Genomic DNA, 25,915 nt, shown 5'->3' with positions numbered 1-25,915 from the left:
GCACACCCTTGAAGGGCCTCCCAGCCTAAAAACCCTGCCCCTCCCAGCCTGCTGCACATACTCCCCGCATCCTCTGCTCCTGCCACGCCTGCCAGCTTCCGGCTCCTTCCACAGGGTCTCTGCACAGGCTGTGCCCTCATCTGGACCCCTCACACCCACTCTGTGCCCGCCCACCCGCCAACAAGCACTTTTCCACTCCAGCAGGGACCCCACAGAAGCCCCTCCTCACCCGGTCCCAGCCAGGCACAGTCCCCTACGGGACCCGGCAGGCCCATGGCAGCTTCCTTTCTCGTTAGGCAGAATCCTGAGTGCACGTAAAGGGACGAGGCGGAGCCCCACGCACTCACGCCGCCATCGACCTGGGCCAGCGTCGCCAGCCGCACATGCACTGCTCCTTCGCAGAACTCCAAAGCAAACCGCAGGTGGTGTGTCGCTTCACCTAAACACGCGTGTGCGTCTCTAAAGGCTGTGAATCCTTTTCTTAAATACAATAAAACCACTATGGCAGCTAGAAAGTCAGAACTCCTTAATAACAGGTCTAGTCGGTGTCCCGATTCCGAACATCTCAAGTACCGTCAGCCCAGGCCGCCCGTCTCTGACCAGCCACGGGCCCTTCCTCCCTCGCCTCCTCTCCGCACGGGAGACCGGCTGCCGGCCGTGCAGGCCCCCCCCCCCCGCCCGTGCCAACACCTGCTGTGGCGTCCTACAGCGGGGTTCGCGTGCTCCCTTCTCCCCACGTTTCCTGTAAACGATGCTAGCGATAAAGGCTTGATCCGATTTGGGTTCAATTATTTAGCTAGACTATCTCACAGGTTTTCCAAAGACGTGACCTTTTGCCCACTGGCTCTCCGTTACATCCCCTCACAGGTCAGTCAACTCCAGGGCACCAAGGACGGGTTCTGGCTCATCACTGGCACACAGGTGACAGCCAATTAAGGAAGGAGTGTTGGACAGAAGTCCATTCTAACAGAAATATAATGGTCTGCCCTCCTCTTCCAGAACAGACAGCCTTATGTTAAAGCGTCCTCTGAGAGGCAGGACAGTTAGGTCCCCAGAGTACAGAGTCATCACAGGGCAGGCCCTGCAGGCGTTCTAATCACTTACAGCTTGGTGACTCTGGGACATCACTTAACATCTCTGGAACTCGGTTTCCCGCTGGGAGGATTCAGTGAGATGAGGTGAAGAGGGTTTGCAGCTCAAAGCCACTTGGGGAGACCTCTATACAGGGGGCACCTCAATTTCACATCTTTTGGGGGAAGCAACACAGAAGCCTCTCACTTCTAACATATTTTAATTTTAAAAAATCTAGGATTCGCTTATCTATGAAATAAAAATCTTCAGGAAAACAGAAGACTCCAAAGCTCTCTCCCCATGTTAACGGGGTGCCTCTGGGCACGGCCCAGAGCCCAGAAGACGCAGCAGAGGGTCCCTCCCTGAAAACTCGCGCCTAGAGAGGGGAGCGAGAAGGCACGCAGTGCGGCCGTCGGGGGCCCGCACTCGCGGACACGAGGCTGGGCCACGAGGAGACAGCCGCACCCAGCAGGACAGCCTGGGGAGAAGCCCCGCACACAAAGGACCGGGGGCGGGGCGGGGGGCAGAGCTGCCCCAGACAACAATGAAATCTCAGAGCAGCACGAAGGATTGCCCAGTGAAGATTCGAGAAAAACAGGCAGGGACCACATGCCCCACTCAGGACGGAGGGTGCCCTCTTCCGGGGGAACAGTAAAGCACCAGGTCACATTCGGCTGCTGGGGCGATCAGATCTCGTTTTAAGGAGCAGCAGAGGGAGATAGATGAGCGACTTGGCCACCTTCCCTTTCTGCCAGCTCAAGGGAACAAGAACAGGGCCCCGCCCACCAGGCTTTCAAACCATGAACCCCAGAATTTTGGGGCCAGCTCTCCCCTCATTTGGAGCCCTGTGCTGCACCCCACCCACATCACTATGGCCCCCTCTTGCATCTGTCCACGCTTCTTCCCCCACTTCCTGTGCCTTGGGAAGGCCACCATCCTCCAGTGCTGTCTGTGAGCCTCTTTTCAGACCATGGTGAGGCGACACCCTTCTAACCTCACAACAGGGCAAGCATGCTCACGCCACTCCCCGTCACCCACACCACTTCTGGGACACGCCACACACTAAACATTATACAGAGGCTGAGGGTCCAGTTGTTGTCACTTGAATGGCTGACAGCCACCCAGGTGCCCTTCTAGGCATGGGGGTACGACAGTAACCAAAGCCGAAGGAGACAGTTCGGTGCAGGCAGGAAGCTGGACAAACGTCACACACTGAGACGCCAGAGGAAGGCGCTGCGGAGCACGCGGGGCAGGCAGCGTGGGCCCAAGGGCAGCACGGCGGGCGGGGAAGGCGCCCAGCGAGGGGAAGCTGGGCCAAAGAGAGGCGGGCAAGGGATGAGCCGTGCGGGTGTCAGGGAGGAGCGCCCCACACAGACGGGACGGAAGAGCAACAGCCGGAGGCCACACGTGGCTGTGGGACTTGAGGCCGGCCAGGGTGGTGGCTGCCGAGACGCACCGCGCCTCCCAGGCAGGCGGGCCTCAGGGCGGCCTTCTGGGGGGGGGGGGGTCAGAGCTGAGAGACACAGGGCAAGAACTGAGAAGAGCCAGCTGTGCCCACACTGGGCCGGGGGGATCGGCCGAAGCAAGAAACGCAGTGAGAGGCACGAAGCCCAGTGAGACTGGTCTTGAACCCCAAAGGGCAATGGAGGCCCTTGAAGAGCGGGCCTCACGTGATCAATCACGTGTGATTTTAGAAAGACCAGGCACGGTGCAGAGCCAACCGGAGCTGGTGCACCGGGGTCAGAAAGCTCTCTGACCCGTCGGCCTCCAAGACAGAGGCTAGAACATGCCAAGAAATGCAATGAAACGTGAAAACGCTGTTGACATAAATATACTTTCACGGCCTAACAAACTAAATTCACATCATCATCCATCAACTTTCGATAACTCACTCAACATAAAAACTAAGGTTCCCAACTTCTTCCGGGAATAGAGCATCAATTCCCCACAGGTTGGCTTGGGAAGGCCAGCACTCAGCCCAACCCACACCGTGCAGTCTCTATCCTTGCATGTGCCGTGGGAACCACTAAGTATTACAGAAGTGACGATGCTTTGAAAACTTGCCATTCATTGGCCAATGGCTTTTTGGAAGGCAGACTCAAGGGAAAAAAAACTAATTTGAGGTCCATCTTGATTTTTTTCACCAGCAAACCATATTTTGTCGAATCGATCAGCTCTTTCAAAAACTACATTGCAACCAACCAACAAATGTAAAATGCTGGCAAGTCTCTGGGGGAAGCAACTTAAGTCTTTTTCTCCCCAAAGTGCTTACTAAAAGCCATCATTCCTGAAGACATTAACAAGTCATATTAAGGTAGTTTGCAAAGTCGCAGCCGACCCTCCGGAAGCCCCACGTCGCCTCCTGCTTTCACTGTGCATGCTTTTCACCTCGCTCCCGACACCAAGAGCTGCGGGAGAAACATCGCTGCTCGCTTCACCTCAGTGGTGGGTACAGGTCTGTTCTACTGTTGCACTTATATCCTTGGGATGTTTCGTAATTAATTTTTATTTAACATTTGTGTTAGCTAGATGAGGAAAAGAAAACAGGTCTGCCTGGCAAACATGGCCTTGGTTCCTGGAGTCGAGCAGGGCGACCTCAGGCCAGGCCCTTACTTTCCTACTCAGTGTCTTCCCTTTCTGTTCCAACGCTGACTTACAAAAAAGAGAGGCTAGGCTCTGGCATTAAATGGGCTGTTTGTTAACCTAAGTCATATGTCCATTTATTCAGCATTTACCAGAGCCTGCCATGAGGGGCACCAGCAGAGGCTGGGTTGCCCAAGGCTATAAGTCCTCCTTCTGCTCAACCAACATAGGAGAAAGGTCACGTGTGGCCATTAAAAGGCGGGTACCCTGTACCCAAAAAGGGCGGACAAGCAGCAGTCCACACAACAGTCCAGCAACAGTCCAGGCAAAGGCCCGGAGTTTGGACAGGGCACCAAATACTTGGAGAACAAGGATATTTACTGCAGTCCGTCAGAAGAGTGAGGCTCAGAAGACAGATGCCGATCCCAAATTGTACACATTCTACAGCCGAGCAGTCCACAAAAACACCCAGCAACCCGCACGCCAGAACCTGTGCGTGTAAAGCTGTGGATCTCCAGTTCCTGCTCATCAAAGCATTCACTCAGAAAGATTATCTGTCCACCCTAACGGCGCAGGGCAAAAGAAATCTGGATTATGAACTTCAGCACCGTTTTAACACGTCCGTGCACATGCTCTCAGTGACAGGAACGCCGTATCGCATGCAGCACACACTCCACAAGTGTTTTTCATCCTCTCACCAGCACTTCTCAGTAAGTCTAATTCCACCCACTTTTACATGTCTTACGCCAAAGCAGCAAACCATAAAAAAGGAAGTAACTAGTTTACAATCTGCCATAGGAATAAACCTTTTAAAGCTGGACTACTTGTAGGGGAGGACAGAGTGGGTGGAGAGCCCAACCCCTCTCCCCTCCCCCTCCACAGGGTCTCTAACAGGCCCACTCAGCATTGGTTCCTCACTTTTAGGCAGATACTGTTTCAACAGCCCTGTGTAAATCGCCTGCCTGAAACCCAGAAGCCCAGTGTCCACCACGGAGGCCGTTTACCTTGTTTTTCTCTGCCTCTCCAAACTTCGCTATGTTTATGAGTTACACATGAATATGTCATACATGTGCAGAGGAGAATAAATTGCCTTCATTCTTTGAAACTCATTAAGTTGCTTATCTGATACTCTTAAATTGGGATGTTGACGGCCGGCTGGTATCGGAGGCCAGCCTCGTGGGCAGCAAGGCAGCCAGGAGGGGAGGGTTATTGTACTGAACACATCAGTTCTTCACAAAAGCTCACATGAACTCACCACCAGGCATGAACCCTCGCTTTAGCAACCACTGGCCTAAAACTGCGGGCTGCTGGGCGTCTGAGAAAATGGAAGAAAAGGAAATGACTCAAAGTAGTCGTGCTTAAGGCATGAGTCCTCCCCGCTTCGCAGCAGTTTGGATTTGAACCGCGGCGGGCAGAGGGGCACCGCCAAGTGCACCAGGAAGGGGCTATGTCACAGGGCTGGTTTCCCTCCGTCGCTGCTCGCGGTCCCTTTTTTAATATTGTTGCTCTCCTCACACTTTAAATACGTAACCGGGGCACTCAAACCATTTCGGAAAATAAAAGAGTTAAAGTCCCAGCTGCATCTATGGGGCAGCTCACTTCCCATCTTGATAACCTTATTTAAAAGTACATGAAACAGAGTCGACAAAATTGATGTGTGGCTCTGCCCTGAGGTATTTAGCTGCTTAGTAATTAACAGGCGCACCTCTTGGTGTTTGACTCATTTAAAAGTCAAGGCCTTGGAAGTCGGAGCGCGGGGCTGTCACTGCCAAGAACTTCCCGGGGCTCGCTCCGAACCCACGCCGCGCCGAACCGCTCGCCTAGGGCCCGGGCCCGTCACACGCGCGGCCCGGAGCCCCGGTTCTCTGCCTACAGAGGGTTCCGTCGTTGTGATACTAAGTTTCAACTTGAATGTCAAGCCTGGGACTACTGTTCAGATCCCGGGCTCCCGGGAGAAAAGACGAACGCCGCAATGGGTCTGTGTTCTTTCTACCGAAAGTCAAGATCAGCGTTTTTTAAACGCCGAGATTTTAAACCGCCCTTCCTGCGGGGCGGCCCGGGCCGGCCGCGCACACGGAGAGCGAGCTGCTTCCTGCGTGTCCGGAGGCCGCAGGGGCCCTCGAGCGCCCCGAGGGCCGGGGGCGGCGCGGCGGGCGGCGCTGGGGGCACGGAGCGCGGGCCCCGGGAGCGCCGCGCGCCCTCCGCTCCGGGGGGGGCCCCTGGCCCGGCCCCGCGCCTCCACCTGCCAAGGCCCGGCTGCCGGGCGCCCGCGCTGACCAACGGCCGGCGCCCGCCCGTGCGGCCCGGGAGCCCGCTGCAGACAAAAAGCGCCTCCGCGCCGACCCGGCGCGCCCCTCCCACCGCCCGGCGCCGGCAGCGCCTCACAAAGCCGGCCCGGCCCGCTCGGCGCGGCGGCGAACAAAGGCCGCCCGGCCCGCAGGCCGGCACAGGTGCAGCCGCCGGCGGAGGGCCCAACATGGCCGCGCCCGCCGGCCCCGCCGCCGCCGCCGCCCGCCCGCGCCCGCCCGCGCTCCCGGCCCCGGCCCTCAGCCCCCGGCGGCCGGCGGCGCCTCAGAGACCTGTGGTGCGTCGCATCCTCGGGCGCGGCGATCGGCTCCGGCTCCGGCTCCGGCGCCGGCGGGAGGGGAGGGGGCGGCGGCGGGCGCGGCGCGGCCAGGCCAGGCCGAAGCTCTCCGCGCGCGGCGCCGACCCCGCCCCCGCGCCTCCCGCCCGCCGCCGCCGCCGCCGCCGGGCCGCCGCCGCCGCAGAAGCCGCGGGAAAGTGCGCGCCGCTGATTGGCTGCCGCGCTCGCGGGCCGCGGCCGGGCTTTTCAAATCGGCGCCGGGCGGCCAGGCGGGGCGGGGGCGGCGGTGGGGGACGCGGGGCGCGCGGGCCGGGACCGCGGGACCCCGCGAGCCGCCTCAGACCGGCGCCGACGTGCGCCCCGCTCCCGCTGCTCGGCCGGGCGCGCGCCAGGCAGCAGCAGAGCCGAAAGCTCGGAGCGGGAGGTAGCGGCCGGCGCGCGAGGGCGCGTGCTGACGTCACGGCCGCGCGCCCAATCGGCGCGCGCGGGCCCGCCCCCCGCCCCCGGCCCAGCCCGGGACGTCGGCCGCGGCACCGCTCGCTCCCCGCCACGCCGCGCGCCCTTCGCTCGCACGCGCCGCGCGCGGGAGGTGCCCGGGGACTCGGCCGCGGCCCTGCAGCGGCGGCGGCGGGATGAAGGCGCCGGCCTGGCCTCGCCGCCGCCCCGGGGAGCGCTGGCGTCGGGTTCCAGCTGCCCCTGCACGCAGAGACCCAGCTGGGCCTGGCGGGGGGCGTGAAGAGGCCTCCCGGGGCTGCAGAAAATGGCGCAGAGCCGCCCCATGCCTGCGCTCCTGAACCCTTCAGCACAGACTTACCACCGACGGTCACAAACCCGGAGCTGCCTTCCATGGGGATACACTGTCAGAGTTAGGACTCAGTCTCTGCAGCTGCTGGGGGACGTGCCATTCTAGTGAGGCAGAGGCCCAGGGGTGCCAGCCTCTGCTCAGAATCCAGCTTTGGGGAGATCATTGCCTGCGGTCAGGACACTAGGCTGGCTGGTGTAATGGACGCAGAGATGCGCCTCGGGTTTCCCTTCAAGGAGGGTCTTCCTCCGCAGCCTCCGGCTACCAGCTTCTACAGGGCCTCCGCCCAGAGCCACCTCACCGCCAGTCTCGCTTCCTTGAAGAAGCACACACCCGGAGGTGGGGGTATAATGGCCTGGTCAGTTCTGCCAGTGCAAGATTCTAGTAGACAACACTTACTTCAGAGAAGTTGGCTGTCTCACTCTGCTCTTCCGCCAACTAGGAGCTGCAGCTGCTTGCCCCCGGAGCAGGCACTGCCCTGGGGCAGACTGGGGCAAAGAGGACACACGCACCCCCAGTGACCCACCTGAAGGGGGTTATGGGATTGTTCGCCCTTCTGTCCAAAGATTAAGTGGTGAGGTCCTTCGGCGCTGGGGCCTCTGAGCAACTGGAACAGATGTGCTTGGCCATGGGCAGCCCTTGGAAGGGGTCTAGCTGGGCAGTAGCCCTTTCACATTTGCATTTTGCCATATCCTTCTGGCTGTGGGGAGAACAGGTGCCCTCTCCAGGTCCTGGACCCCTCTGGAGAGCAAGCCTGCAAACTTCAAGCCTCCTAGCACCTTTTAAGTCCCTGCAGTATAAGATAAATCACCACGTGTCTCATTCAACTTCACAGATTGGAAATAAAAGGCTCCTCTTCCCCAGAAAGGAGGGGTGGGGTCTGCATTTAGAATAGTGCAATCATCATGTAAATTTATTCAAAACATATGAGTGTGTATTTGGATTTTCTTGAAGAAAGTTATTGGAAGCTGGCTGGTCTTTCCCCACCCAGCACAGGCCTCCCTGGACCCGACCCGGCCCAGCTGTCTCGTGGAAATCCTGAGGCCTTTTCAGCGAGTCTAGTGGGCTGACAGCCCCCCAGCCCTACCCGTAGCCGAGGCCCTGTTCCATGGACTACAGGAAGCTGATGAGCAGGTTCCTGAGCAAGGAGGCCCTATCTGCAGGTGCACGCCCCTCACAGGTGCTTGCCCTTCACAGGTGCACCTGGCGGCTCCCCCGGTAGGCACTTTTTCCTGGGGCAACTATTTTGGTGGGAACAGCCTGGTTAACCCCTCAACACTGTAGGCTGAGAGAACAGCTGTTCTTGGGTAGCAGGCCTCATGCCAGGGTGGGGTTGAGGGCCAGGAGAGGAAACCTTGAGCCCCCGGCGTGCAGGGCACTCAAGGAACCAGCAGCTGGAACCAAACATGTTTGGGTCTCTTTGAGACTTGTCACTTCTCTGAATGAAAACTCCATACTCAGGTGGGGGTGAGTGCAGTCAATGGAGGGACTAAGTCTTGACATAAAGCAGCAAGAGGCCTTCCAGAGGGCAAGGGCTGCCCTGCTCTGGCCTGCTGGGGTTCAGCTGCCTTCCATCTCGGTTTCCACCTGCTCCCCCCTGCACCCGCAGCCTCTCAGACAGTCAAGCAGAACTGGGAGTCCCCTGGCTGCAAGGCCTGCAGCCTTCTTACCTCTGGCTGCCCACTGTTAGCTGCCTACTCAGGCACCATCCATTCTGCCCTCGACTTCTCCCTGTGGACCGCGCTGAAGGGGCTCCTCCTCCCTGCTCCTCACTGCCACAGTCCCTGCTGCTCATTGGCCCGGGCCTTCCTGTGAAAGCTGCTGGCAAAGGCAAGGCCCAGGCCCCTTGGCCAGAGGAGCCCCTGAGCCCCAGCTTGGCCTCCCCATCCCCCACCAGGGCCAGGGTCCCCCAGGGGCCAGGCTCATTGCTGTTTCCATGGGGATGCGTGCACTCTGACCCCAGCCTTTCTCCATTCCCCGCCAAATAAAGAGGGTTTCCAAGTGGAAACCAGTGGTCTCAAGCCGCCCCTCCTCCTGTGCCCCAGGTGGCCCCCGCCTCCAAGGAGGGGAGGGGAGGGGAGGCAAGCCCGCTCCCCTCAGCCCAGGTCGAGCAAGGCAGGGGCCTCCCATCCCCTGGCTTTCTCGCAGCCCCTTCCCAGCCATGACCGTTCTGTGCTCCAGGCTGGAAGCTCGCCCTTCCCAAGGCAGGTCTCTGCCTCCACTCCCGCCCAGTTAAAGGACCACCTCGGTCCACTGGAACAGATCTCAGGAGCCATCGGATGGTACTGCAAGGCCCCGTGGGCCACATGGCCCAACCCTCTATTGAGTCTGGGTCCCTGCCAGACAGGGAAATGGACATGCAGGCTGAGACCCTGCAAAATCTGCCCCGCCCGAGCCATGGCTGGGAGGCCAAGCAGGGGACCTCTCCCTGCCCACCCCTCTCTATGTCGCCTTGGGCTTACCTAAGGGAGCTCCCAAGAGGCCTGAGGTGCCTGTCATCAGAGTCTCAGTGGTCACCTCCAGGAGCAAACCATAGCCCCGAACCAGGTCCAGTCCTGGAGGCAACAGCAGACTCATCTTCCCCTCCTCAAAGGCTGCTTCCTGGAGAGCCCCAGGACTCCCCTCCCCCATCCCGGATTGCACTTCCCAAACTCTCTCTCTTCCAGTCCCTCCCTTCCCGCTGCTCTGCCCCCACCACTGCCAGGGGCGTACTCAGCTTCCGGCCCCGAATTAGGGTCAGCTTTATCCTCACCGGTGGGTTCCCTGCCCTACTTTCTCCCCCTCCAGTCCACTCTCTGCATTTTTTTTAAGCTACATAATTGACCATATTACCCACGTACTTAAAATCCTGCTCTGTGTCCCCAGTGCCCCTCACACAAGTCCCACTCCTCAGCCAAACTCGTGTTGGACTTTCAGGGATAGGGAGAGCATCAGCTCTGCCTCGCCAGCCCAGCCCTCTCCCCAGAGCTCCGGGGCTGTGAAGCTGACTCCCCCCAGACCCCAGACGTCACCCTGTGACAGCCACACACACTCCCTAGGCAGGTCCGGAAATGAATTTCTCCTCGACCCGTCCCCTGCCCCATGCCAGGTCTTAGCTGTGATACTGCTTTCTGCAGAAGCCCTCCTTGACCTCCTCCCAGGCTGGCTGGAGGGAACTCACGGCCCGTGTTCATCCCAGGGGGGCAATGCTGCCTGGAGCCGGACTGCTGGTTCCTTAGAGCCGCTGGTTAAAGTACCGCAAAACCACACAGTTATTTTCTCACGCTTCTGGAGGCCATGCTCCAGAACTGCAAGCAAGCTGTGTGTAGGGCCATGCTCCCTCCGAAGGCCCCCCCGGGGGATTACCTCCCCGCGTCTTCCTAGCTTCTGGTGGCGGCCGGCAGTCCGGGGTGTTCGTGGCTGGTGTCAGCATCACTCCTGCCCCAGGCTCTGTGTTCGCGAGCCCGTCCCCCTGTGTGCCCATCTGCCTGTTTTCTCTAATGAAGACACCGGTCATCGGAGCGGGGCCCACCTGATGACCTGCCTCTCTTAACCAGGGTGTCTGCAGAGCCGCCGTTTCCACATGAGGTCGCATTCACAAGCAGGGGGTTAGGACTTGAGCATATCTCTTGGGGGATACAATTCAACCCACGCCTCTCTTACTAGTTGTACGACCTTGGGCAGGTGTGAGGCCTCTGTGAGGAAAACGTGTCAGTGATAACGCAGTACCCCTTCCGGGAGCGGCTGCAGGGAAGGCATGGCCGCGTCAGGGCAGAGCCCGCCTCCCCGGGGCTCGTGCTCGCACCTGCCCTGCTGCTCTCCCTCCAAAACGCACAGGGGACACCCGGGGGCGGTGGGAGCCGAGCGGGGCCAGCGCGGCTGGGGCAGCCAAGCTCGCACGTTCTAGGGGAGGACGTGGAGGCCCCGCCTGGCCGCGGGAGCCGCGGGGTTAGAGACCTGCGCCGCCGGCCCGCCGCAGGCCTCCCGCCTTCCTGGCCCCGCCCCCGGGCCCCGCCCCACACGGTCCCGCCCACCGCATTGGCCGAGCGCGTCAAAGCCCCGCCCCGCGGCCTCGCCCGGCTGCGGCTCCCGCGGTTCACCTTCCTGCCTCCCGACTCCACGCCCTGGGGTGGGGAGGGCGCGGCCTGGCTCTTGGGTTTGAGGAGTTCCTGGGTCCCTCTAAGGGAAGGAAGCGATGCCCGAGAATGGAGGGCAGTGGCGAGAAGACGGGCGACCTCCGTCATGTCGCTCCCACACCTCCTGCGGCCCCTGCGTCTCCTTCCTCCGCAGCGGCTGCCCCAGGTGGAGGACCACCCAGGGAGGGCCCGCAGCCAGCGCTGCCCACGCGCTCAGGGTTTAACTAAAGAAACATCATTTTATACTAAAGTAACACTTCTTTTTCTAATTATGAAAATTGCAGGAAATTAAAACCCAGAACAGCAGAAAGGAGAAAATAAAAGTCTCTCCTGAGCCCGCGATGTAAGAAGCACTGGTAACAGCTTGGGGAGCGCTTTGGCCCGCTTCGCCCTCTGAGTTGGGGACAGATCACAGACAGCAGGAGCGGCCACTCAGAGCCAGTCCGACAGGCAGGCACACGGGACACGGAACCCCCCTCCTCCTCCTCGCTCCCCAGCCAGAAGGATCTATTTCGTTATTTTTTTCTTGCAGTAATTTTACATTTACAGAAAAGATGCAGTGCCAATATGGAGTCCCCCACACACCTGTTTCCCCTAGAGTCAACACCATTAGGTTTCCATGGCAGCTTTGTCAAACTAAGTTACTGACGATGGTCCATTACCCTTAATTAAATTTCAGCCTTGATCAGAGCGCACCAGTTTACCCACACGTGTAGAAGGGGCTCTTACAAAGCAAAGCCTAGGCTTTTGCTGTGAGTTGTAACAAGCCTGGAGCAGACCCCCCCTTCGGCTGGAAGCAGCCGTTGCAGAGGAAACTGGTTACAGACCAACGGACCCGGCAGCTGTCTTCAGGCCACGGGAAACAAGACGTGCAGGACTGCGACCCCCAGTGAAGGGACCTTTACGAGGTCCACCTTGACCACCCCATCTCCATGTGCAGGCAGTGTCCTCCCATGGCATAGGGAGATGCGGTCCAACCACAGCATGTTGTGCCACTGAGCTGAGGGGACAGCGATTCAGCTGGCGTCTGTGGGGAGGGCACTGGAGAAGTGTGGAGAAGGGAGTCTAAATGCCCCCACTGTCCCTGGACAAGGACTGGGCTACACGTGCTTAGGGCAAGACACCCAGATTTGCCAGAGGACACCTGCCATGAACATCCCAGGCACGCAGCTGCGATGTGGGATCCATCCCCTGGCCCTATCCTAGAGCAAAACATTCTCTAGATACACCCGGTCTCCATTGTCTGTTGCTGCATATCATGTTACCCCAGAATCTCGTGGTTCAAACCAACAGTAAACATGATCACATGCAGTCTCGTTGGTCAGGAATTCGGGAATGGCTGAACTGGACAACCTGGCTCAAGGTGTCCCGCGGGGTGGCAGACAGGAGGCTGCCGTCACCTGAAGGCTTGGTAGGGCCTGTGGTGGGCCAATAGCAGGTCTGTGCCGTGGTGCTGGGCGCTGCCAGGAGCCTCAGTCCTTCCCCACGAGGGCCCCTCCGGAGGCCACTTGGGTTTCCTCCTAACACGGAAGCTGGCTCCCCCCAAAGCGCAGTTCAAAGGGGAAGAAGGCAGGACCACAAGGTGTTCAGCGAGGTGACCTCGGAGAGGGTACGCTGTCATTTCCAGAGAAGGAAAACAGAATTCAGAGACCCTAGAGCCTGTCGTCTGCGATATAACCAACACGTAATAAAAAGCCGTTGGGCACACAATGGAAATAGAAGACATGGCCGTAACAAGGGGAAAAAGCAGTCAGTGTTTGGCAGCACCGCACATCGAGACAGGTTATACAGCTACAGCAATCAGAACCACGTGCCATCAGCTCAGGTCTAAAGAGAAAGACGAAGCAGCAGACCAAAGTTCCACTCACACGTGGCCACCTGATTTAACACGAAACTGCCACTGTGATCCAATGGGGTTTATTAGTTATTTGCTTCTGCAACACATTCTCACAAACGTGGTGGCTTAAAACAACTCAAATTTATCACCCTGAAGTGCTGTAGGTCAGAAATCAGACACAGGTCAGAAATCAGATGCAGGTCTCGCTGGCAAACACTGAGGCGTTGTCAGGGCTTCATCCGCTTCCGGAAGCTCTAGAAAGAGTTCATTTCTTGCCTTTTCCAGCTTCTAGAGGCAGCTTGCATTCCTTGGCTCAAGGCCCCTTCTTCCGTCTTCAAAGCCAGAAATGGCTGCCGGCGTGCCCGACAAGCCACATCACTCCTCTGTGGCCAGACCTCCCTCTTCCTGTCACTTCTGCCCCCCCCCCTTCCATTTCTGAGTATGCTCGATTACACTGGGCCCTGCTAGGTAATTCAGAATAATGTTCCATCTCAAAATCCTGAACATAACCATCTCTGCAAAATGCCTTTTTCCATGTGAAGTAACATATTCATAAGTTCCTGAATTAGGATGGGACATGGGACATCTTTGGGGGGCTATTATTTTGCCTGCTAAAGCAGGAGAAAGATGGTCTCTTCAATAATTAGTGCTGGGTCTATTTTGTACCCATAGGGGAAAAGTCACCCTTGACACAATATACAAAACAAACACGAGTTCCAGATGATCAGAAGCCTAAATGTGAAAGACAGAACAGTTACGTTTGCAGAATGAAACCTAAGAGAATGTCTTCATGACCTTGGGTAGCAAAGATTTCTTCAGTCATAAAAAAACACTCATCAAAACAGAGATTAAATCATTAAAATCAAGATAATTCACCAAAAGACACCATTAGGAGTTGAAAAGGTAATCGACCAAATGAGAGAAAATGCTTGCAATACACATATCTAAGGACTCATATCTAGAATATACAAAGAAAAAGGCAGATGCCCCGATGGAGAAATGGACACTTCACAAAAGAAGAGGTCCAAACGAATGGTCAAGAGCATATGAAAAAGTGCCTTGAAATTCTTGGTCAGGAAAGGGATGCCAAATGAACCACGACACACCCCACACCTTCCAGAACGATCGCAATCACATCTACCACAAAAACGAGGATTGATGGGGAGCTGGGGGACCCACATCCGCTGCTCTGCTGCTGGTGGGGCAGGCTGGTAGAAGCACTCTGAGGAAGCGTTCGCCAGTATCCACTGGCGTTGGATGTGACCACTGATGGGCAATTCTCCTCCTACGAAGGCAACAAAAGCCACGTGTGAGAATGTTAACAGCAATCGCCAGAACAGAAGTTCAACCAACCCGAGCACTGACAAACACATGGTGGGATGTTGCACAGCAATGACCAACAAGAAACTAATGTTACACAATGTTGATGAGTTTGACAGGTGTAATGTTAGGATAGAGTAGCCACGATTATTATTATTATTTTTTTAAGTATACACTATTCGATTCCATTTATATGTTGGAAAAAAAGCAAACGTGATTTTGGGCCATAGAAGCCGGAGCAGAGGAGACCTCTGAGAAGGAGTGATGTCGGAGGGGGCAGGAGGAGGCTTCGGAGAGCCGGCCCCCTTCTGCCGTGATTGGCGTGGGACTGTCTGGGCATGCGCATAATGGAAAAACGCTTCGGCGAAACACGGAGGACTTGGACCTGTCGCTTCACTTTAACACAGTAAAGGAAAAACTTTTCATTATAAAAGTTTACAAAAATACACATTTGCAACCACACTGACCCAGCAATCCAGCCTCTTGGGACATGACCTTGAATCTACTGTGCTCAAGTTCAGCTTCACATGCAGAAACTCATTCAAATAGCAATGGCTGAGAAAGGTAGATGTTTTCTCAGTCATGTCAAGCAAGCCCGAGTGTGGCAGTCCAGGCCTGTTTCCATCTATTCCACAGTGCTTGGCAGACAGAAGGAAGCCAAAGGGTCAAGGGGCCACCTTTCATTTAAAAATCTTTCCCCCGAAGTCCCAAGTTCTGGCTTCATGGGAGGCCGGCAAATTGCATTTTCCAGTAACCCCAGGGTTCTGTTACGAAGGGCAAGGCGAGAATGGGTGTTGCTGTGGGGATCCAATAAGCTCAACCTCATTCCCGCAGACAACATTCTTGGGTTCCCAGGGCCCAAAGGCATGATCCTCTCATATCCAGCCCAGGCCACTGCCTTGGTTGTTTCTACAGGGTGACAGGAGGCTGGAAGCTGCACCTGCTCCTCCCTCTGCGTGTGCCTGGTCAAGGGTGCTTCCCGCTGGAGGAAGGCATGTCTACCCACACAGTTCAAAGGGATCCTGGCCCCTCTCTCCTGAGGACTTTGCCCTCTGGCCTCACCTCAGGCTGTTCTCCTGGCTTAGCCCTTACCGTGGCCCATAAGTGCCAGCCGGCCTCCGCCTCGTCTTGAGCATCCCCGTCTTACCAGCTTGCCTGCTCTGGTACCCGACTCCAAAGCCCATTCAGGTCCAGCAGTCTTCTAGGCCAGTGATCCCGCCACCTTCCACTGCCCTGAGCTGCCTCCACCCCCTCCCCCCTTCCTCTCCTTCCCAGTTCAAACTTCCTAGTCAAGCCCTACAGTTGCTATCCTGAACACTCCTTTCCAGCACTGTCCCTCCCTCCCTTCACCACACTTTCGGGCAAAAAACAACCGTATCGAATCCGGCTCCACCTGCTCTGCACCTGAGCGTGGCTGAGGTACAGCTCAAAGTCCTGCCAAGTCTTCCTTTGGTACCTAGACCCCCGACCTGGCTCCTAATCCAATCCCTAAGCCAATTCCGATTCTCTAACCCTGTCTCTAACCTGACCCTCTAACTGGATTTCCTAACCTCCCTTAACCTCACCTCTAACCCAATTCTCTAACCTCCCCGGAGGCATTCCTGCTGCGGGGACATCCCACCCTGTTTATAGTATTGTCGTTTGTGTAAATGCAGAGAGGTCATGGAAGGCTATGCACGATTTGTGGAGCACAGAAAAGAGGAAAACAGAACCCCCCAAAAAAAACAGAGAATGAAAAAAAACAAAGAGTCCATGATATTGACAGGAACCGGCTGTGTCGTGATTCTGCGCACTGGGGCCGCAGCCCCGAGGTGCAGGGCGGGAAAATGGCCACCCACTTGGCGTCAGGGTGTGGCGGCACGCTGGTGGGATGCCATTTTTCTACTTGTTCGTTTGCCTTTATTTTTATAAACTTGAAATGGCTACTACGAGCACATGTTCTTTAGATAATCGGAAAACCCAAGAAGGGTATAAAATGTTGAAAAATGAATTTCTCTAAAACTCCACCCTCTCTGGGCTGCAGAGAGCGTCGCAGATGCCGTTCAGAAGCCCCCGACGCAGCGCGCCTGCCCCTCTGTGGAGACCCTATTTTTCGCCTCTCCGGGATGGGTCAGGAGTGAGTCATCCCAAGGGCAGGTGAGCAGCACTGCTTCCTTTCCTCACACCCGGGGCCTCCCGCAACACGGAGAGGGGAGGCGGCTTCCCTACCGCCCCCACCCCCCGGCCCAACACGGTGTCCTCCAAAGTCCTTCAAACAGGCACCCTCGTCCGTCCGTCCAACGGTCACTGCCTCCTGTTTGGCCCTGTCTGGGGACAGCTGGGACCCTGCGGCGCCGTCAGGGACCAGCTCGGGTTCTCTCGTGCCCGCTCTGTGGGGCCTCCCGCCCTGCCCTCCATGGCTTTCGGACAGGGCCCTCGCGAGCTCCGGACCAATGTCAGTTCCTAGCACTAGGACGCGCATACTCCTACACTCCGGATGTTAAAGTGCCAGTCTTGTCTGGCCCTGAGTGCGCGTCTGTCCACCTGGCTCAGGCCTGACCTTGGGCGGAGGGGCGTGGCCAGGGACGGCATGGCCCCACGGTTTGCGGCCGCAGAGGCCTGTTAACCTGCGCCACCTTCTCACACCTGGGACGGGGACGCCAGGCCCATCCCCGGCCCGCGCCTGGCGGTTCTGGTCCAGGAAAACCACCGCAGGAGGGCAGGCTACTTCTTCCAGAAAGTGAAGGCTGAGGGCTGGGGACGCCTCCTGGGGGAGACGTGCCGTTCAACCAGCCCGGGAGCCCCGGGGAGCCTGCCGGGATCAGAGCGCCACGCTCGTGCACCTCTGAGAACAGATGCGCGCTGAGTGTGCACTGCGGGACCCGCGCCATGTGGCACCCTGGGATTACATCAGTGGACGCGGCGGACTGGCGGATGGGCGAGCACGGGGCCCGCTTCCAGGCAGAGGGCGCGAGAGAAGCGGAGGCTGCGGGGCTGCGGGGCTGGGGGGCCGGGCAGCAGCGCGGCGAGTCCCGGGGACGGAGCCGCTGGGCTGGGGTGCAGGCTGGAGGGGGCAGCCTGCTGGGGGAGGACGGGTCCCCACATTACCCCCAGCCTGCTCTCCCTGCGTGACCTCGTCAATCCGCCCGCGACCGCTGCGAACGTGACCTCAGATGAGAGAAGGGGACGGTGGGGCTCAAAGGTCACGCCGCCGGTCTCGCCTTCCCAGGCCGGAAGGGGGCGCTTGAGCTCAACGCGCGGATCCGCGGGCTCCGCTGGGACCGGCGGGGATGCGGGAGGCCCCAGCGCGGACTGGGGGGCAGGGGGCAGGTGTGAGACATGCATCCACCCGTCCAGTGCCAAAGAATGGACACGGGGACACGAAGTTCGGCCAAGCGAGGCTTGGCCGGCAGTCGTGCACCACCCGGCGTCTGATGGGCAGGCACCCCCAGAGCGCGGACGGCGAGCGACTCCCTCGGGCGCAAGCCCCTCCCCCGGCTCCTCGCCGGCTGAGCACTACGGGGCGCGCCTCTTCCCAAGTTGTGTTATTCCCTCATGAGGCATCCATTGTCCCCGCCCCTCTCTTTACTGGTTAGCTTAGGTTTTGATAGGTCAGGCTCAGGATAAGCCTGTGAACGAGGCCTGCTAAAAGTCCTGAGGAGGGAGAACCAGGAAGCGAAGAGGACAAAGGGCAAGGCTCACGTGGACATTTTATTCAAGGGTGACACGTTTCTAGGTTTAGTTTGTTCAGGGACCGTCGGGGACCATGCTCTTGCTGAGGCTGCCATATCTGTAAGCTAGTTAAGCGACTGTTCTTGAAAACGAATCACTTAGGTCATTTTCTTACAAATTCCCTCCTCGACTTTTTCTGAGTTCCTGATTCCATTTTCATTGTTCTGGTATTTTTGGTTCTTTTCAAATCGTCTTAGTATTTGTTGGCTTTCCTCATCATAGTCTGAGGTTGTTTCGGGCGTTAAGTCATGGGCATTCATTCATTTATTAATTGTGGCTTCTATGAGCCTCTACCTCGGGCCTCTGACACAAAGAATAATGCAGCACCCGACTGCTGTTAAAATTCCAGCTACAGTTATAAGGGAAGTCAGGACCGACGTCATTATTCCTTTCCATTTTCCAAACTATCCTTCTAACCAATCAGCGACTGCGTCACCGGTACCTGCATTTTCAGCCAGCTTGCCAATGTCATAAGCCCCTGTAATGCCTTAGCAAGGGTCCCAGCTGGGGTAGTGTTGTTGGAAATAAAGGTACAACGTTTTCCACCTAGCATGACATAAACTTCCCCTTTTTCTTCCAGAATCGTATCTAATGCAATTCGGTTTTCCCAAGCCGTGTGGCTAGTAGCATCTAATTGGCTAGCTACCTTGGAGGGCATCCCTGGTATGAATGAACCTTTGTTGATTATCGTAAATATCAGGAACCCAGTCCACGGTCCCGTTAATGGCAGACCGCCAGGAGAGCGCCGATCCGAATCCTGTAGCTGTTTGCCTCCTCGCCTTGAACTCACTGGGACCGCCCCCCCCCCACTCCTATCCAGTCTATATATAGAGTCGAATGATCCTCCTGGGGCCCTTCGTCTTCGGTGGGCGCTGTTATTCTTAGCTGAGTGATGGAATGCCAAGGCGAATGGAACCGCAGACTGGACCGAAGCATGGGTTCCGGTCCAGTTGGGCAGCAACAGACGACGCAGGCCCCTCTTCCCACAGCGTCACCTAACGTCTGCTCGGAGGAGGCGTAGCTTGGAAGAGCTGTGACTTGGCTTACCAGAGACATTTAGGATGTGGGCGCAAGTGGACGGGTCTCCTGCAGGCTTGCCGAATTCTTCCCTCTGTCTGGAGAGGAGGGAGGAGTGATTCGTCGTCCCCGCGGGGGAGGGGTCGCTCTTGGGTTTGACCTTTGCAGGGCAGGCACGCGCAGCGACAGGCTCCCCCAAGTCCCGTTGCCCCAAGCACCCTTGTCTGGGTACAGAGCCAACACGGTTCATTCCTGATGGCTCTGTACCCCAACCACGAGGAAACGGGACCACGTGGCCTCCTGCGGCACGCGCATAGCAATCACTTTTATTCACTGCCTGCACAGAGAATTTAACCCCCTCTACCCATCTCCAGGCTCAATCTCCAGAGTCTGCCTCAAATCTCTCACATCAATTTTGTCACCCTTTTGGGGTCATTACCGGGAAGACTGCATCGTTCTTTGGAATCTGAGGTTGGCACGGGAGTACTTACGGTGTCGTTTTCAATTAGCCTGAGAGCAAACCACCCCACGGGACCTCTTCCTGTAATATCCGCTCCCAGCCCAGATACTCAGGACACCACCGTAGGTTCCTGACCTAGAGGGTTGGGTCGTTAATAGAAGTCTGGGGTTACACTTTAGGTTCTGGCAGGCCATTGGTGGGATGCCCTTAGATAAATGTATTTTATCCTATAAGGGCCTCCAGCTTGGGGTGGCCCATCCCATGTTTACTGTCCATCCCTTTCCTGGGTCTACAGACATCACCCCAGCTGGGGCAGGGATGGTAGCCATTGCCTGGTTCTGGACGGAGGTATTTATCCACCTGTGACAGTTGCCTCTGATTTTCTGAATTGCCGCAGGGGAGGACCTGACATGCATCAGACTGGATGGCTTGGGATGTTGAGGTCTTCATTATATTCATCATTAATTGGACAGGGTATCCGGTATCTGCGTGGCCCTCAGTAAGGTCCTCAGTTACCTTTTGCCCCGTTTATAATCATCCATGCTAGCACTTGAACTTGAATCCAGCCCTTATTTCCTACGGGACTTTCCTTTAAGTTTCCGTGAAGACCCTCACAGGGGCCTGCACACTTCCCATCGATCTTCGTCTTCCTCCAGTCTCGGTCCCTTGAGCTGGGCGTCGTGAGCCCGCCCTTTCTCTGCAGTTTGGACAGTAGTGTCGGTGGTGAGGCGCACTCGGCGTGCACCTTCCCAGTCTGGCCGAAGTTTGTCTCCTTCCCAGGACTTGCTTTGCACCAGGTCACCAGGACAGAAGGGATGGACGGCGAATTCAAGAGCCGGGAGCTGAACGAGGAGTCCTTTGAGGCTGAGGAAAGACAGTGGAGGCTGCAGCCCGTATACAGTTCCTGAGAGACTGGTCTTTAGTTTCCATGGTGGGGAGGCCAGCGGTCCTACCTGAGTACGGGAGACGCGGCGTAACCCATAAGGAGGCAGGCCCGCACGTTTCCAAGGGGCTGTTCTACCCCCGAGACACTCTGTGCAGGGTGACTTGGCTTCTAACACCAGTTTGGCAGGATGTTTTTTAAGTGTCCTACTCATCCTCTCTACTTTCCTGGACGAAGGCGGCTGCCAGGGAGTATGAAAATCCCATCGAATCTGTAAGCTTCTCGTTAGTCCCTGTGGCACCTGAGAGGTAAATGACTCCCATTCCTGAGTGTAATTTTCCACTAACACAAATCTGGGTACAATTTGTTCTAGAACTGCCTTGATAACGGAGCCTGCCATCGCCGCCGTGGCGGGAAGACCCACCCAGCCAGGTGGTCTGCTGTTACTAGCGGGTATATCTGTCTCCCCATTTTAGGCATTTCTGTGACATCTGCCTGGACACTCAGGAATGGTCTTAACCCCGGGGCTCTCCCTCCTGGTTTTGATTTTCAAATCACCTTTTTATTCATCCTTCGGCAAGTCACATGGCTTGGGCACATTTGCTCAGCGACAGCGCAGACCCCTCTGCGCCCACGGGTTTTGGGCGGGGGGGGTCACGCATAGCCTGTGACCCCCATGGCTTCCCTTGTGGTCATGCAGTCATCGATTCTCTCATCACAGGTCTGCTGACCATTCCCCTCCCGTCCGGAGGAACCGTCGTCCATTCTTGTTTTGGACGGCCCCCCGTTTGTTCAACTCTTCCCTTCCTTCCTTTGTAACTCGAGGACTTGGGGCTGCCTCAGGGATGTCAGGGGTAAGACGTCTTTTTCTAAAGCTGCCCTTCTTGCCGTGTCATCTGCCGAATTATTTCTTGTTGCTTCTAAGGAGCTCCCTTGTGATGGCCGCTCACACGTACTACGGCGCTCTCAGCAGACTTTCCCGAATGTGTGCACCGCCCGAAGGCGTGTGTAGAGTCAGCGCAGGTGGCGTCCTCTTGGTCCTCGGTCTGCAGGGAGTTTCGGAGCCTGAGCGAGGGCAAGCATTCAGGAGTTTGTGCGGCCCAACCGCCGGGCCACCTGTCCTGTTCGGATACGGATCTTTGGTCACCATCGACGACTGTAAAACCATGTGTCTTTTCCCTTCTGTCATCCGGGATGACCCTTCATCAAACGGTCCAAGTGCATTCTGTAATGGGACTTCAAGGTCTGGGCTGACCTCAGTTTGCTAATCCGTGACGTCTGGCCAGTTATCTGACGCCCCTTGGTTTTTCTCACCTTTCCACAGGAACCTTGCTGGGTGCAAGCAGGCACCTGTCGTCAGGACCCGGCCATCCTTCTCTCGCAGTCTAGCCCCGTATTTCAGAGCCTGGAAGTCGGTGAGCCATCGTCCCGCCTCCTGAGTATGGCCCTGTCTTGGTGGCGAGTACTGCCCATCAGGGCTCCTCCAAAGGTTAGTTTTCTGCTCTCTTCTACCAACAGAGCTGTGGCCGCTACGGCTCGGACACACTCCGGCTATTCCTGGGAGACGGGGTCCAGGAGCTTGGAGATGAGAGCAACAGGCTGCTTTTCTGCTCCTCTAAGTTTGAGCTGATACCTTAAGGGCTACGCCTTGGTCTGCTGTTACAAACAGAACAGCTTCTCTGGGGATGGAAGGGCCAGGACCAGAGCTGGAACAGGGCCTGCTCGCGGCCTTCCAGAGCTTGTTCCTCCTCGGGAGACCACTGCAGAGGGGCAGGCGCTCTGTCTAACAGCTTTCAGTATAGGCCTTCTGCTTTCTGGGCATGGGATTCAATCCACACCCAGCAATAGCCCGTGGGTCCCGAAAACTTTCTGAGTTCCTTTTCAGTTTTTGGTGGGGTTAAATTTATTATGCCGGTTATTCTCTCTGGGTTTATTCTCTGCCTTCACTAATCAAGTATCCTAAAGATTTAACCTCTTTTTTCTACAAACTGTTGCTTATTTTGGGAGATTCGTAAGCCCTTTTGTCCCAGGAAGTTAAATAAACTAATCGTGGCATCTGAGACCTCATTTTTTCCTTCCCCAGAAATTAGCAAATCATCTACATATTCTAACAACTGAGTGCCCACTATGGGTCGAAATTCCCCTAGGACTGGCTCTAAGATCTGACCGGTAGGTTTGGGGGTGTCGATGAATTCCGGGGCAGCACTGCCCAGCGGCGCTGTCGCTGCCTGCCATTTGTGGGATTGTCCCACGCGAAGGCAGAGAGGTCCCAACACTCAGGATCTAGGGCACGTGCCCAGAATGCATCCTTTAAGTCCGCCACACCAAACCAGTATGCTCAGGAGGAATCTTACTGAGACGGGTGTAAGGATTAGGGGCCACAGGATACCGGGCTAGAACTTGGTCAATAGCCTGCACGTCTCGCACTACTCTGTAGGACCTGTTCGACTTCCTGACTGGGTGTGGTGACAGACAAGGTTCCAGCAAGCTGTCCTTAGTCCTCGATTACAGGCTGGAGGCCCTTTTTGCCTTTGATGGGAATGGGATACCGTCTTCATTATCTCACCTGGCTAACTTTAGATCTATTGGAGTTACTTTCAGTCCCTCTATTACCTTCTTTGGCCCATACCAGAGGGTCAGTTGTTCTCTCCTCTTCCTGTTAGGAAGGCCATTACCACGCTAATTTGTCTGTCCTTGATCCTCAGTCCTAGGCCGGGTTTTATGGTTAAGTCTCGTCCTAGGAGATTAATTCCTGTGTCAGGTCCGTATAAAAATAACCCCTCCATGGTTTCTGATTCAGATTTAATCTTCATAGTGTTAAAAACAGGAACTTGGGAATCCCTCCCCTTTAACCCCTGGCACTAACAATTTTTCTTTTCTTCTGTGCCGAGGCTGGAAAACGAGGGAGGAACGAACGAACTGCTTCTGTGTCAATTAGAAATGTTCTCCCTTCTTCCTTAGGTCCCACCCTACGTTTATCAAGGGTTCCTGGTGGGACCTTGTCAAAGGAAACCCCAGAATGCCCCCAATCCTCATCAAAAGTCATGAGGGGGATCCTTTTTTCTTCTTCCATCCAGGGCAGCCTTCCCACGTTTATAGGACCCGTTGTTAGCTTGGGACTTTTCTCCATGGGGACCCCTTTGGTCCCTTGGCTAGAATCTAGGGCTTTTGTCCCTGGTGAGGAGGGTTTGAATCCAGGTGCTTTCTGACTCCTCTTTTTACTATGGATACCGTGATTTTTGCTTCTCTTCCTCCTTCTTCGCAAACATCTTTTGGGCCTGAGTAGTTCCTCAATTGGTTTTTCAGTCCAACCATGTAATTTCTGTAACTTACTAATATCAGGCCAGCTTTTAGTTACAAAATTAACTTCGCAGAGACCCTGTCCCATATGGTCTTCCGGGTCTAACGTGGAGTGCTTCCTCATTCAGTCTCTAAGCCTCTGTGAAAAGGCAGAGGGAGTTTCCTTTTTCTTGAGGAATCTCAAAGGCCTTGGAAACGTTCTGGGACCTTGAGTGGATTTCTTAATTCCTTTAACTATTAACTTTCTGAGGTCTTGCGTTTGGGCCTTATCTCTGGGATCATTATTGTCCCATTTGGGGTCCAAATTTGGGAACTTTTGTTCTGTGGGGAGGACCACCTGTCTGGTAGGGGGTCGTCTGTCCCAGAGGGATGTAGCTGCCCTCATCTTTCATTTCCTCCCCTGTAAGGAGGGCGTTCCTCATACACATTATCTAGACCCAAGTGTAATTACTAGCTGGGCTCTGAGAATTGGTAGAGTTGGTCTGCCAGATGGAGGGGGGTCTTCTAATAATTTCATTTCTCTTAAAATTTCTAACTTCAGTACTTGTGAGGGGGGCAGTCATAAATCCAATCTCTCCTTGCCCCACGGGGATTCCCTAACGAGCAACATTTTGGAGGTTTCCACAGGAGCTCCTGAGGGAAGGAGGACATTTTCCAGATCTTTCTTGCACTGTTCTAATTCTTTCCCTAGTCGAAGGTATGGATTCACCAGGGTAGATGGGCATGGGGACCCGAGCATTCAGCCTGCCTCTGGTCTCCCAATCTGTGAGGCACAAGGAGGAGGAAAGCAGCACAGAGGGACCCCGGATTTTTGCTTGGGGTTTTCGCCCTGGGTTTTAAAAAGGAACATGGGAGTTGCTCCCGGTAACCAGCAAAGGGCATAATCTTTTCCCTCCTGGGGGATGAAGATTTATCATTAACACAGAGGTCGGGGGTCCGAAGGACCCAGTCCGCATCTGGGCCAAATTGTGGCCAAAGACTAAAGGTTTACGAATCTGTTCCTTGGTCCAAATAAAACGACAGTACTTAATCGTTTGGTTTCTCCTTGCTCTTTGTTCGGGAATTCCTTCCCCATACTTAACATTCCTCCTGATGGACAATCTGAGGGAATGTTCCGGGACTCGTCTTAATTCCTCCCTTCTTAGGGTCCCCATCCCATTTTCGCTTTAGGTGAGAGGTCCTGGCATCCGAGTCTCCCTTCTGTACTCCACCCCATTCTGGAGGTTTCTTTCCTGCACACATCGGGACCCGCCTTGTCCTCACGGGAGAAGAGGACTGTGGTAGACACCGCACTCTTCTCGAATCTGGATACGTCTGTCACCCGCACTTGACCTCGGAAAAAGCCCGACCATCCAGGCCGTCCTCTTCCTACTGTGGCTGCGCGCGGGGCTGCCGGGGCCGCGGTGCCGGCTCCTCCTCAGCTAGCTAGCGTCGCTCTCGCCGTCCTCAGAAAAATCGTCGCGGGCGAATCTGCAGTCCTGCAAGGGGCCGGGGCACCCAGACACAGCAGGCCACCCGCCATCGGGTGGGACGCGACTCCCCCTCTATCGGGGATCATTCCTGCAGTCGCAGAAATCCCGGACGAGCCCCCAATTTGTGAGACACGCATTCGCCCGTCCAATTCCAAAGAATGGACACGGGGACACGAGGTACAGCGAAGCAAGGCTTTATCTGCGGTCGCGCAGGACGGCCAGGCACCCCCAGAGCGCGCACAGCGAGCGACGCACCCCCGTGCGCAAGCCCCGCACCAGCCGAGCACGGTGAGGGGTACGTGTCCCCGCGCTCCGTCCTTCCCTTCTGAGGCACCCGCTGTCCCCGCCCCTCTCTTCATTGGCAGACAGGTTTTGATGGCGTCGCAGGCTCAGGACCAGCCCGTGAACCAGCCCGCCAAGCGTCCTGAGCGGGGAGAACCAGGAAGTGAAGGGGACAAAGGGCTGGTGACCAGCCACCATCTTGGGGAGCCGGGGCTCACGTAGACATTTTATCCCTCCAGGGTGACATGTTTCTAGGTTTAGTTCGTTGAGGGGACCTCCGGGACCGTACACTTTCTAGGGCCGCCACATCTGCAAGCTAGTTAAGCGACTGTTCTTGGAAACGAGTCACTTAGGACATTTTCCTGCAGTGGCCAGGGCAGAACCCGGGGCGGCGGATGCGGCGTGCGGGGCCGGCCCTCGGCGCACTCCACTGAACCCGAGGGCCCGGGATGCGGCCGACCCCCGGCGCCCCTTAGAC

General features: G+C 56.5%; 1 protein-coding gene and 1 long non-coding RNA gene across 4 annotated transcripts in view; one reads left to right on the top strand and one right to left on the bottom strand.

The window, feature by feature from the left end:
* Positions 1-6,387, bottom strand: part of NSD2 (nuclear receptor binding SET domain protein 2) — a 55,884-nt gene extending 49,497 nt beyond the window's left edge. For all 3 annotated transcript variants that reach the window (XR_001598693.2, XM_016159222.2, XM_016159223.2), the window contains exon 1: positions 6,234-6,387. The gene's annotated coding sequence lies outside the window, so the exon portion shown is untranslated. The remainder of the gene's footprint in view (positions 1-6,233) is intronic.
* Positions 6,388-11,224: 4,837 nt separating this feature from the next.
* On the top strand, positions 11,225-11,817 carry LOC118607833. Its single transcript, XR_004952870.1, has 2 exons — positions 11,225-11,321; positions 11,440-11,817. It is a non-coding gene; the product is annotated as an uncharacterized LOC118607833 (long non-coding RNA).
* The last annotated feature ends 14,098 nt before the right edge of the window (positions 11,818-25,915 follow it).

The sequence above is a fragment of the Rousettus aegyptiacus genome, unplaced genomic scaffold, assembly GCF_014176215.1.
Source record: "Rousettus aegyptiacus isolate mRouAeg1 unplaced genomic scaffold, mRouAeg1.p scaffold_m13_p_10, whole genome shotgun sequence".
In the NCBI taxonomy this organism is placed as follows: Eukaryota; Metazoa; Chordata; class Mammalia; order Chiroptera; family Pteropodidae; genus Rousettus; species Rousettus aegyptiacus.
This window is presented reverse-complemented; position numbering and strand designations above follow the sequence as displayed.